The sequence below is a fragment of the Cervus canadensis genome, chromosome 8, assembly GCF_019320065.1.
Source record: "Cervus canadensis isolate Bull #8, Minnesota chromosome 8, ASM1932006v1, whole genome shotgun sequence".
In the NCBI taxonomy this organism is placed as follows: Eukaryota; Metazoa; Chordata; class Mammalia; order Artiodactyla; family Cervidae; genus Cervus; species Cervus canadensis.
The window spans coordinates 91,343,611-91,356,482 of NC_057393.1; the positions used below are offsets into that span (position 1 = coordinate 91,343,611).

General features: G+C 44.8%; 1 pseudogene; it reads right to left on the reverse strand.

The window, feature by feature from the left end:
• Positions 1–5,637: 5,637 nt before the first annotated feature.
• Positions 5,638–6,852, reverse strand: LOC122446709 (annotated as a pseudogene).
• Between the last annotated feature and the right edge of the window lie 6,020 nt (positions 6,853–12,872).

Here is a 12,872-nt window from a genome sequence, read left to right on the forward strand (position 1 = left end):
AGTCCCAATTGTGGTTGAGGATCCAAAAAGTACATAGAAGCCTTTATGGGACTAACTTTACTTTATGACCTTACTTGGAGAGATGTAACATATGTCTTGGGACAGATGCTGACTCCTGATTCAAGAGCTCGAGTTTTGGGGGAAGCTACTACTTTTGGAGATGAATGACTTAATGTGAGACAAGTGGAAAGAGAGAACACAGAATAGCCCTCCTCCCTCCTGGGAGCTGAGCAGTTCCCGTAACCGAGCTAGACTGGGACTATAACATAGCTAAACAAAGATGGGATCAGAGCCTTCTTTGTCAGATGTACTCTTGAAGGACTCGAGCAAGCACATGCTAAGACTTTAAACTATGCTAAGTTGGCTGACATAGAACTGGGAGAAAAGGAAACTCCTAACAGAGACTATGGGAGGCTCTCCACAAGTTTACTGACATTGACCCCAAAGTACAGAGGGAGGAATGATCTTAAAAGAGATTTCTCACTCAGTCAGCTCCAGACATCCACCGTAAACTACTAAAACAGGCATTCGGACCAAATCAGTCTTGAGATAAACTGCTGCAACTGGCTCAGTTTACTATGGGAGGGAGGAGGAGGAGGAGAGGCAGAAAAAGACCAGGAAGACTGAAGCCGTAACAATGGCTTTCAGGTCCGTTTTAAAATAGCCTCAAAAATGCCCAGAGGAACCCAGGTGAAAAGGGACAGCATTGCTATTACTGATGGAAAGGAGGGCCATCTCAAGTGAGGTTGCCCTCAGGTATTGAAGCCGCCCCGCTCCCTGTCCAGTCTGTAAAGGACCACACTGGAGGAGAGACTTCCCCCAGAGGCGTGGGCCTCAGGGGTCAGACACTCAGGACAATCAGGACTGAAGGTGCCTGGAGGTCCCCACGTGAGTCCCCATCCTAATAACACCTGAGGAACCCCGGGTATTAATAACTGTGGGGGGCCAGTCAGTTGATTTTCTTTTGGACACTGGGGCAACTTTCTCTGTACTCACTGAAGCCTGCTTTCCTCCCGATCCTCTACTGGGGCTGTCTGGATGAGCCAAACACTATTTCAGTCATCCTTTAAGCTGTAACTGGGACTCTACGCTGTTTCTCATGAGTTTCTGATTGTGCTGGAGTCTCTCCCTCATGCCTTCTGGGTAGGATGTACTGAGCAAGGTCCAGGCCTCTGTTTTCATAGTATGGAGCCTGCTCTCTCCCATTATTTGAACAAAATGTAAATCCTAGAGTGTGAACTGATGGAAAAACTGTGGGTCGAGCACAAAATACTGTTCCTATCCTTGTCAAGCTAAAGACCCTCATCTATTTCCATATCAAAAGCAGTATCCACTGAAACCTGAGGTTAAGGAAGGGTTAAAACCCATCATTGAAAATTTAAAGAAACAAAAGCTATTAATTCCCTGTAACAGCCCATGCAACACTCCTATTTTGAGTGTAAAAAAAAAGTCAAATGATAAATGGAGACTAGTTCAAGATTTATGAATAATAAATGAGGCTATGGTTTCTTTACACCGCATGGCACCTAATCCTTATACTTTATTGTCTGACTTTTAACTTTCATTATACATTATCTTGGTTTAATGACTATTTTGCTTCACATAAGTAGGTAAATGGATCTAGAACTGGTGGTTTTCTCTCTTATGTTTATCAAATATGGAATGAGGTCATATGGCTAACTCCTGAAAGGGACACCTACTATCTAACACCCCCATATGCTGGGAACCAATAGAGCCATCCCCGGAAGTGAGCCAACAACTTAATTATAACAAACAATTGGGATTTTTGCCCCAAGAAACAAGCAGTGTAATCATTCCTATGTGTTCCAACCCCAGTTCAGGTCCTCCTTTTGCCTGGCAGGCGCTAATTGGGACTGGATCCCTCAGTCATGCTGGCTTGCTCCAGACAGGACCCACTGGATGTGTGGCTCTTACCTATGGGCATGGCTTCCCCCTGGCTGGATAGGGAGATGCACCCTAGGTCTAGATTTTATTCATGACTTCATGTTTTCAGTTTCCAGAGAAGCCTGCTAATCTGCCACGCCTTAAAACTCACTGGACCAGGTATGTATTTCACTGGTACGATTATCTGGCTGCAATTCTTTCCCTCTCTGGGAACTACAGAGGTTATGCTACAAGTTGATGCTCTGACTAACTTTACTCAACGGACTTTACAAGATTCTCAAAAAGTCTATTTCAGCCCTTAATGCTGAACAAATACAAATTAGAAAGGTGGTTTTGCAAAACAGATTGGCTTTAGACATTCTAATGGCTGCACAAGGAGGAACTTGTGCCATTATTCACACCCAGTGCTGTACATATATATCAGATATGAGCGCTAATGTTACCCACTTTACTAAACACATGAACAAGATGATTCAGGCTATGGATTCTCCCGAAGCCTCAGTCGCCTCACTTTGGGAAATGTTAACTAGCCCCCATGGTGGAAAACTGTCTTAATCGTAACAATTCTAACTGTTTTGTTTTTACTGTTTGCTTCCTGCATCTGTAACTGTGTAACTGGACTTGTTTCTAACCCTGAGAAAGCTTTTAAGTTACAAATGGTTGTCCAGGCTCCTAGAGTGCCACAGCCTCCTTCAACTATTACTTGGGGCCCCTGGGTCAGAGACTCTCAATATGAGGGTTAGGGGAATATGCTGCCTCAACAATTTAGGGACAGTGCCCCATGCCAGCAGGAAGTAGTTATGGAATGAAAACACCACCCCTTTTCCTTGGCAACATAATTGTCCTAAAAGAAAAAGGGGAAAATGAGAGTCAGTTCTTAGGTTGAAAAGAAGTCCGGGATCCCCAGGGATGAGAAAGGGGTCTGGGGTTCTCCAAGAGAAGAAAAGGACAAATTTTTCTTCTTTAAGCCCAGAGCTAATGATTACACAACAAAACAACTCATCTTGCTCAAGGGTCTGCTCTTCCTTCAACTCTGTGCCAGTGATTATATAACAACAATGTATCCTGATTGAGGACATGTTTCTCCTTCTTAAGAAACTTCTGAGTAACCCTGTCATCTTACAGTGTCTGTCTGGTTCAGTTCAGTTCAGTCGCAGAGTCGTGTCCGACTCTTTGCGACCCCATGGACTGCAGCATGCCAGGCCTCCCTGTCCGTCACCAACTCCTAGAGTTGACTCAAACTCATGTCCATTGAGTCAGTGATGCTATCCAACCATCTCATCCTCTGTCGTCCCCTTCTCCCACCTTCAATCTTTCCCAGCATCAGGGTCTTTTGAAATGAATCAGTTCTTCGCCTCAGGTGGTCAAAGTATTGGAGTTTCAGCTTCAACATCAGTCCTTCCAATGAACACCCAGGACTGATCTCCTTTAGGATGGACTGGTTGGATCTCCTTGCAGTCCAAGGGACTCTCAAGAGTCTTCTCCAACACCACAGTTCAAAAGCATCAATTCTTGAGCGTTCAGCTTTCTTTATAGTCCAACTCTCACATCCATTCACGACTACTGGAAAAACCATAGCATTGACTAGATGGACCTTTGTTGGTAAAGTAATGTCTCTGCTTCTTAATATGCTATCTAGGTTGGTCATAACTTTTCTTCCAAGGAGTAAGCATCTTTTAATCTCATGGCTGCAGTCACCATCTGCAGTGTTTTTGGAGCTCCCCAAAATAAAGTCTGTCACTGTTTCCACTGTTTCCCTATCTATTTGCCATGAAGTGATGGGACCGGATGCCACAATCTTAGTTTTCTGAATGTTGAGCCTTAAGCCAAGTTTTTCACTTTCCTCTTTCACTTTCATCAAGAGGCTCTTTAGTTCTTCTTCACTTTCTGCCATAAGGGTGGTGTCATCTGCATATCTGAAGTTATTGATATTTCTCCTGGCAATCTTGATTCCAGCTTGTGCTTCTTCCAGCCCAGCGTTTCTCATGATGTACTCTGCATATAAGTTAGACAACCAGGGTGACAATATACAGCCTTGACGTACTCCTTTTCCTATTTGGAACCAGTCTGTTGTTCCATGTCCAGTTCTAACTGTTGCTTCCTGACCTGCATTCAGGTTTCTCAAGAGGCAGGTCAGGTGGTCTGGTATTCCTATCTCTTTCAAGATTTTCCACACTTTCTTGTGATCCTTACAGTCAAAGGCTTTGGCATAGTCAATAAAGCAGAAATATATGTTTTCCTGGAACTCTCTTGCTTTTCTGGTAAGATCTTTCTATTGTTAGTTCTAATCCTGTTATCTTAAAATGTAAATTGTGGGAGTGGGCCTGTTAAGACCTTTACAACCTAGAGACATTCTTTTTATTTACTGTAACAACCAACTGAAAAAGTATATAGCTCCTTGCTAAGACTAGTAAGGAAGGGGGACACTCTCCACCCCCCATTTGATGTCTGTGTCAGAAGCTTTCTCTGTCCAACTCTGCTATACAAAAGCTCTTGGGTGATCAAACCTGGTTCCTTGGATGATCAAAGCTGGTCATCCCCAAGCTAAATCGTCTTCTTCAGAGATCACAAATCTGACATCATTCACCATAAGCTATCACTGCTGTGTAAAGAGTGGAAATACAAAGTGTTTATTTTAATTTTTACCATTCTACTTGTCGTTTGTTATACTCATCCACAATTCAAAAATTATATATATACACACACACACATACATGGGACTTCCCAAGTGGCTCAGTGGTAAAGAATCTGCCTGCCAATGCAGGAGTTGTGGGTTCAATCCCTGAGTCAGAAAGATCCTCTGGAGAAGGAAATGGCAACTCACTCCAGTATTCTTGCCTGGAAAATCCCATGGGCAGAGAAGCCTGGTGGGCTACAGTCCATGGGGTTGCAAAAGAATCAGACAGAACTTAGCAACTAAACAACAACAATACATACATACATATATATATATATATATATATATATATATATTTAATATTTTTGTATCACTTTAATGTCCATTCCTCACTTTATTTTTTGCTATTGATTTATTGTTGTTTATTTTATATTTATTTCAGACTATAGAAGTGATGCTAGACAAAAAGTAAATTCAAGCAATTTTTAAAATTCAAGTTCAAAATGGGTCATAAAACAATGGAGACAACTTGCAACATCAACAAAGCATTTGGCCCATGAACTGCTAATGAATGTATAGTGCAGGGGTGGTTCAAGAAGTTTTGCAAAGCAGACAAGAGCCTTGAAGATGAGAAGCACAGTGACTGGTCATCAAAAATTGACATCGACCAATTGAGGGCAGTCATCAAAGCTGGCCTCCTTACAACTACACAAGAAGTTGCCCAAGAACTCAACGTTGACCATTCTATGGACATTTGGCATTTGAAAGAAAGGTGAAAAAACTTGTATGTGGGTACCTCATGAGCTGTCTGAAAATAAAAACATCATTGTTTTGATGTGCTGTCTTCTCTTGTTCTATGGGACAACAATGAACCATTGTTTGATCAATTTGTGACATGGGACAAAAAGTAGATTTTATACAACCAGCAACAACCAACTCAGTGGCTGAACTGAGAAGAAGCTCCAAAGCACTTCCTAAAGCCAAACTTGCAGCAAAAAGAGGTCATGGTCACTGTTTGGTCTGCTGCCCATCTGATCCACTACAGCTTTCTGAATTCCAGCAAAACCATTATATCTGAGAAGCATGCTCAGCTAATAGATGGAGATACACTGAAAACTGCAAAGCCTGCAGCCAGCATTAGTCAACAGAATGGGCCCAATTCTTCTCCACAACACTGTCTGACCACAGGTCACACAACCAATCCTTCAAAAGTTGAATGAATTGGTTATGAAATTTTACCCCATCTGCCGTATTCACCTGACCGCTTTCAACTGACTACCACTTCTTCAAGCATCTTGACAACTTTTTTTTTTTTAGTGATAAAGACTGTTCATTTTATTAAAAATATAATCCAGCAAAGGAAGCAAAGACAATCACAGTCACTTGTCCACTTTGGTCACACAGGGAAGTGGCAGGGCTGGTATCAAGAACCTTTCCTCCTCTGCCATCTCCATGATAATCTTTATTTTTGTCAGAAATAGAAAGTTGCAGTATCACTCACTGGGGAGACAGCGCCATCAAGAGGTTAACTCTTATTGCCTCTGCTCAAATAAGCACTGTGGGTCCTGTTTCCCAACTGTTGTTTCCATGCTCACCATCCCTTTTCCTGGCCCATCCCCATTCCTACATTTAATCACACACATCTCAGTGAGATTGCTAGGGCTTTATTACAAATGCAGTTGACTGCTTAGAACTCCCTCTCCAATCTTTCTTTTCTACACTCTTCTCAATGCATCCCTTCAGGACAGGGCAGTAGGCCATCATGGAAGAGAAATATGTGGAGACTGAAAAGGAGCAATGCTTTCTCCAGTCTAAAACAACCATCAAGTCCTCCTGGCTCCAGCTAAGAATCCAGTAGAAGGGTAAGATTCAGAGTTAGCTCTTAATCTTCAAAGTCCTCCATGCCTACATTCTAGGGAGCTTTTGTCTTCTTTTTTGTTTGGGCTGTGGTTCACTAGTCCACTTCCATGGCTGCTTTCTCTTTCCAGGCAAGCCTGATCTGCTGGAGTTTTCTGTGCTTCTTCCCAGACAGAGTCATGCTGGCACTGGATGCCCACTTCTTGAGGTGGTACTGCATAAACACGCTCACAGCTCTGACACCCGGTGCTTCAGTCGCTGATCCTGGTTCAAAATCTGCTGTCATTTGAACAGCTTCTTCTTCAGCTCAGGTCGTGGCCGGTTGATCTTTCTGCCTGGAGCACCCATGGATGCACAGGGAAAATGCTTCCACAACCAGCAGGAGGCAGAAAATGCTTTCCAAGAGTTTGTCGAATCTTAAAGCATGGATTTTTATGCTGCAGGGATAAACAAACTTATTTCTCATATGCAAGATGTGCTGATTTTAATGGTTCCTATTTTGATGAATAAAAATGTGTTTGAGCCTAGTTATAATGACTTAAAATTCATGGGTCCAAAACTGCAATTACTTTTGTACCAACCTAATACAATGTTGTGTTAAGTGTATAGCAAAGTGTTTCATTTATGCATGCATATATATGTGTATAAATGGATATATATATACATATATATATTTATATTCAGGATTCAAGTGTATTTAGATACTGATTTCCAATTAAGCTATTTAATATCTCTTATGTATCTTATCAGAGAAGGCAATGGCAACCCACTCCAGTACTCTTGCCTGGAGAATCCCATAGATGGAGGAGCCTGGTGGGCTGCAGTCCATGGGGTCTCAAAGAGTCGGACACGACTGAGAGACTTTACTTTCACTTTTCACTTTCATGAATTGGAGAAGGAAATGGCAACCCACTCCAGTATTCTTGCCTGGAGAATCCCAGGGATGGAGGAGCCTGGTGGGCTGCCATCTATGAGGTTGCACAGAGTCGGACACAACTTAAGTGACTTAGCAGCAGCAGCAGCAGCAGCATGTATCTTATACACCAGTGTGAGATCTGTGTAGGATCTCATTACATATTACATATTTAATCTCATATTACATCTCATTAAATATTACATATTTCCTGCAAAACACATTGAATTAAAAGGTTCACATTTTACATGAATTTTGGAGAATAACAATTTTCAAAAATAAAAAATTTTAAGTCAGCTTCTGAAATACATGTGATTCTGAAATACAAGAAGATCAAATCTGTAAGAGAGGAATTTAGAGCAAGGAAAAGAATACAGCCCCAGTACGTTAATGCCCAAAAGTGCACCACGAATTTGGCTCTATACTTAATAGCAGCTGAAGCAAAGAAAAAAAAAATCAGAATTTCCAATGTTCAAGATGTAAAAACTAGTCAGCTTGTCAATAAAAGACTGAGATGACTTTCTGCCATGGGTTGTCACAGAGGATTATGCACAAAGTGAGGACCAGGTCACCTCCCTTTCCAGATCCAACAGTTCTGTCTGGCTGTTTCCTGTCCAGATGCAATTCCAAAAAAGCAGTTCTGTGAGGGGCCAGAGCGGTGCTCTTGAAGTACATGGTTTTCTACTAAATTGGCTAGAATACAGGGGAAAAAACATAGATTTTGGAATTCTAGAGCCATGGAGAGAGTGCATATTCAATAGGGAATCCTCCAGGACAGATATTTTCCTGCTCCCCAGCCTGGTAGAGTTAGAGACTCTGTTACCTGGCGGGGCGGAGAGGGGTGGGGATTGAAATGTAGGGAGTCTGTGCTGCTTAACTAAGAATGTCATCCTCTCATGAAAATTCTGAAGCCTCAGAGAAAGACAGATATCCTTACATGCATGGTGATGGGCTGATGCAATACAGGCAGTCTGGCCAAGAGTGTCTTCAGAAACTTACACAGCTAGGTGGTCCTGGGCTCAGCATTCCCACACAGAGCAAGACAGTCGGGATATGAGTCTGGGCTCACTCTCAAAACAGGCGTTCCTGCTGCTGTCAGAGAGCTGCACACAGAATTCCATGTTCTGACAAATTGCCATGGTAATCACACTGTTTCTGGATTTGATGGCTTATTATCAAGTAGTCAAGGTAATTGGGGATATTTTTGCTTCTTTGTTAGATGGAAGCAAGAGTGGGAACACCAAGGAATGGGAGACAGGCAGAACTGGAAGGGGAAGGGTGGAGAGGGGGAGGGAGGGAGGAGCTGGGGGCTGTTCCAGAAAGGCCTTAGAAGATAAGAGGCAGCAAGGGGTTGCTATGGACGGAATGTCCTTGTTTCACTAGTTCATATGGTGAAACCTACCCCCCAAGGTGATGATACTAAGGGGTGAGTAAGGCCTTTGGAGGACCATTCAGTCCTGACAGTGGAGCCCCCATGAATGGGATTCTGCTATCATAAGAGATACTGGAGAGCTCCCTCACCCCTTTTCTTACCATATGAGGACACAGTCTGTGAGGGATGAACTAGATTCTCCCCAGAACTTGTCCATTCTGGCAGCTTGACCAGGACTGTCAGAAATAAAGGTCTGTTGTTTATAAGCTGCCCAGTGTGTGATGCTTTGTTACAGTGACCTGATCAGACTGAGATGCGTCTTCACCTGAGAGCCGGCCCAGGGCTGAGTAGCCTCTCAGGCCAGAGGTCAACTGGGGGCCCAGGCCAGGGTCTGCGGTCAGTGGGTCCTGGCGCAGAACCTCTCTTTTCCTCTTCTCAGGAAGTGAACAACTCCAGAGCCCTAGAGATAAGTAGGAGTCTGGGCAACCTCACTGTTGCATAGACAGACGGTTTTGCACACAGGTTGGGGTTTGCTGTTTGGGAATCCTCTTCTGAAGAACAGGCTCCAGGTTATCAAGCTGGGGGTATTTCCCCAGGCTTCTTGGCAGGAACTCAAGCTAAATATTTTGTTGTTTTCAATGCATATTCTTGATTTTTTTCTGTTGCTGGTACGGTGTTCAGACATAAGGTTATGACCACCAGGACTGATCCAGTGAAACAAATGTTTCACCCAGATCCTATCCACAAAAAGGGAACTGTTCATATGTATTTTTCTATATTGTAGTCCCTGACTACCTTCATTGTAGACAAGAAGAAAAAGAGGGCAGTTAAACAGTACTGAGTTGTATTTGATGATTTTTTAAAAGTATGATTTTTCTCTGCCCACAATCAGCAGTCTGGACCAGCCTGTGGCTCTGACAGCCCCATCCCATCCCGAGCCGCAGGAGTGGCTTCCCTTGGCAGTCATGCATGGGGGTGGGGCTGAGGGTGCGGTGACACAGCTGGGTCTGCCCTTGCTGCAGACCCTTTGTTTGGATCAGGTCCTTGTTCTCTGCAAGGCCACGAAGGGGGCACGATGCCTGAGTTGTGCCTCCCATCCCTGACCAACGTGATAAGGGGGTTGAACTCAGGAGGCACTGTCTGATGGACAAGATCACCCTAGCCTAGCATGTGGGCACCAAGGCTCTAGGATGACCCTGACATTTTGATTCTATGACTGGGAGAATAAAAATGCCATTAATGAAATGGGGAACAGAGACAAAGGGCTTGGTGGGAGAGTAAGATGGTAAATATGAACACTGAATATGAGCTTTTGGCAAGCTGTGCATCAAGGGGGAATGGCCAGTGAGCTGCACAGTGGTCTGGCCCTGGGGGTTGGGGGTCACAGAGGCATTGATGCCATAGCAGACACAGGCATCACTACTCTGCATGTAGGTGGGGAGAGGTGCAGAAAGAATGAGGAATCCTGAATTTTAAAAAGAGGAGGAGGAGGGCTTCTCTGGTGGCTCAGTGGTAAAGAATCTGCCTGCCAAATGCAACAGACACAAGTTTGGTCCCTGATCTGGGAAGATCCCACGTGCCATGGAGCAACCAAGCCCATATACCACAGCTACTGAGCCTGTGCCCAAGAGCTGGGGAGTCACATCTACTGAAGCTTGTGTGCCCCAGAGCCCAGACCCTGCAACAACAGAGGACAGCACAATGAGAAGCCTGCACACCACAACTAGAGAGAAGCCAGAGCAGCAACGACCCAGCACACCTCTCAATAAACAAATAGACACATTTAAGAAAACAGAGGAGGAGGAATAGGAAGCTGCCAAAGAAACCAGATACCAGTCAGTGAGGAGGAAGGAATTAGGACAGTCCAGTGCATCAGGGCGCTTGCTCAGAGAAATCAACACTGCTAATTTTAGGAGAAAAGACATATATTAATATTTAAACACTGCTTGGGTGGCTTCCAGAGTCTCTGGAACAGGTTTGGGGCTCTGAGAGGAAGAACACCAGTGGAGACTAATGGAGCTTACATCCCTGACACTGTTGGCTCTGGACAAAGGCATTTGTCCAAGTGCTGGGGTCACTACTGCTCCAGGAACCTGGCTCTGAAATTGGCATTTCAGCCAAAGAGAAACCTTCTTGGTCCTTGCTTCTCAGCACCATCAGACCCTGATTCCAAGCCTAGGGCAGGAGTATCTGATTAGCAGTTTATAGCTCATTTGGTAAAGAATCCACCTGCAATGCAGGAGACCCATGTTCAATTCCTGGGTTAAGAAGATCCGCTGGAGAAGAGATAGGCTACCCACTCCAGTACTCTTGGGCTTCCCCTGTGGCTCAGCTGGTAAAGAATCGACTGGCAATGTGGGAAACCTGTTTGATCCCTGAGTTGGGAAGATCCCCTGAAGAAGGCCAGTATTCTGGCCTGGAGAATTCCATGGACTGTATAGTCCATGGGGTCACAAAGAGTCAGACATGACTGAGCGACTTTCACTTTCAGGTCACAGGCCTACATTATAGCTGCAAAGGATGCTGTGGAAAATACCTAGCATCTGTAGCATCCAGGGGTTTCCCAAATGGCACTCATGCTAAAGAATCTGCCTGCCGATGCAAGAGACATAAGAGATGGGTTCTATCCCTAGGTTGGGAAGATCCCCTGGAGGAGGGTACAGCACACCACTCAGGTACTCTTGCCCGGAGAAACCCATGAACAGAGGAACCTGGCAGGCTACAGCCCATAGGGTCACAAAGAATCGGACATGACTGAAGCGACTTAGCACATTAGCATGTGAGCTTCTACACTGGGGGGTGGGTTTATAAAAAGGGTAGAGTGAATAGTGGATTCCCAAGTCTGTGTTTGGAGACAGAAGGTGAGGGAAAAGGCAAGGGAGAGGGAAATAGATAAAGAAGCAAAATCCAGAGACAAAAGGGAAGATGAAAGCTGATGGAGCACCGGCTGGGAGGGGTCAGGAAAGGCAGGAGGCACATGCCTGGAAAGAACACCTCAGGGGGAAGGAAGGGTGAATTGGGGGGTTCTCGGAAGATGGCCTCTCTTAGCTCAGAAGGATACAGATATTGACACAGATGGGATGGCACCCTGAGGGGAGGGAGTGGCAGTGTCTGGGCCTCAGGATGCAGGACTCTGGAGGCAGGGAGCTGGGAAGTTCAGCCCAGCACCCCGAAGGAGGCCAGCCTGCGGGGCTTACCACTCTGTGAGGCTGTCAGACTTGGTCACTAGCAGGTTTTCATACCTGGAATCTGTATATTTGGGTAGCAAATCTCTATTATCTTTCTATGACCTTTCCGGAGTCTAGCATTGACCTTCCTTTCTATCAGCTCCCGCTCTCTCTTGTAGATGGACCCACTCAGGGCTGCCTCTCACTGAAGGTTCCTTCTACCAAAGCCCTCTCCTGTCCTTCTGGGGACCCTGCTGTCCGGCCTCTGATGTCCCTTTGGTGTCTGTCTGTTTTCTACGCTCTTTCTTCTGTGAGCGCCACAGGCCAGCCCTAAAGTCTCCCTCTTGCTTCAGAAACCAGTTGCAGGTCCATATTTGCCACAGCTGTAGCTTTTAATCTCTGCTTGTCGGTCCTACTTCTATCTGTAAAACAAAACAACACTGTCTTCTACACAGGCAGTCCTTCAGTGCTCTGGGAACAGAGGATTCTCTACAGGAAAGGTTTACTGCCCCTGATAAAGAAATACAACTTTGTGGCTACTGCTTATGATTGTATTCAACGTCTTAACAGTTGCATCTTACTTATGGTCAGCTAGGTCCCAGAAGGTTCTCCCCACACATGCTGTCAAATTAGATCTTTCTCATCCTGTTTTTTTTTTTTTTTAAACACAAAGACGAATATATGGATGAACATATGTTGTTTTGTCTGCCTACTGCTCCTTCCTCTGGGGAGCCAGCCCTTCCTTGTTCCCTGTGTCTCCTGGGGCTGTCAGTTTCAGCCTCCCACCCTATCCCCACTCACAGGCATGGAAACATGACCCATGCCTGGCCAGTCATATCACCTCCTACCCCTGGCGACTGCCAAGAAGCTTTCTCTATAACTGGAATACTAAGAAGTTGTCTGTTGCTGGTGGTCCTCAGCTAAGACAACACAAGCTTGGAGTACAAGTTGCACTTTCTCCAGCTGTGAAGAGGAAGTCCACTGTAGTGGAAGAAAAGGCCAGCCCCCAGAGGAAGGCTCAGAGACCAAGAGAGAGAAGTG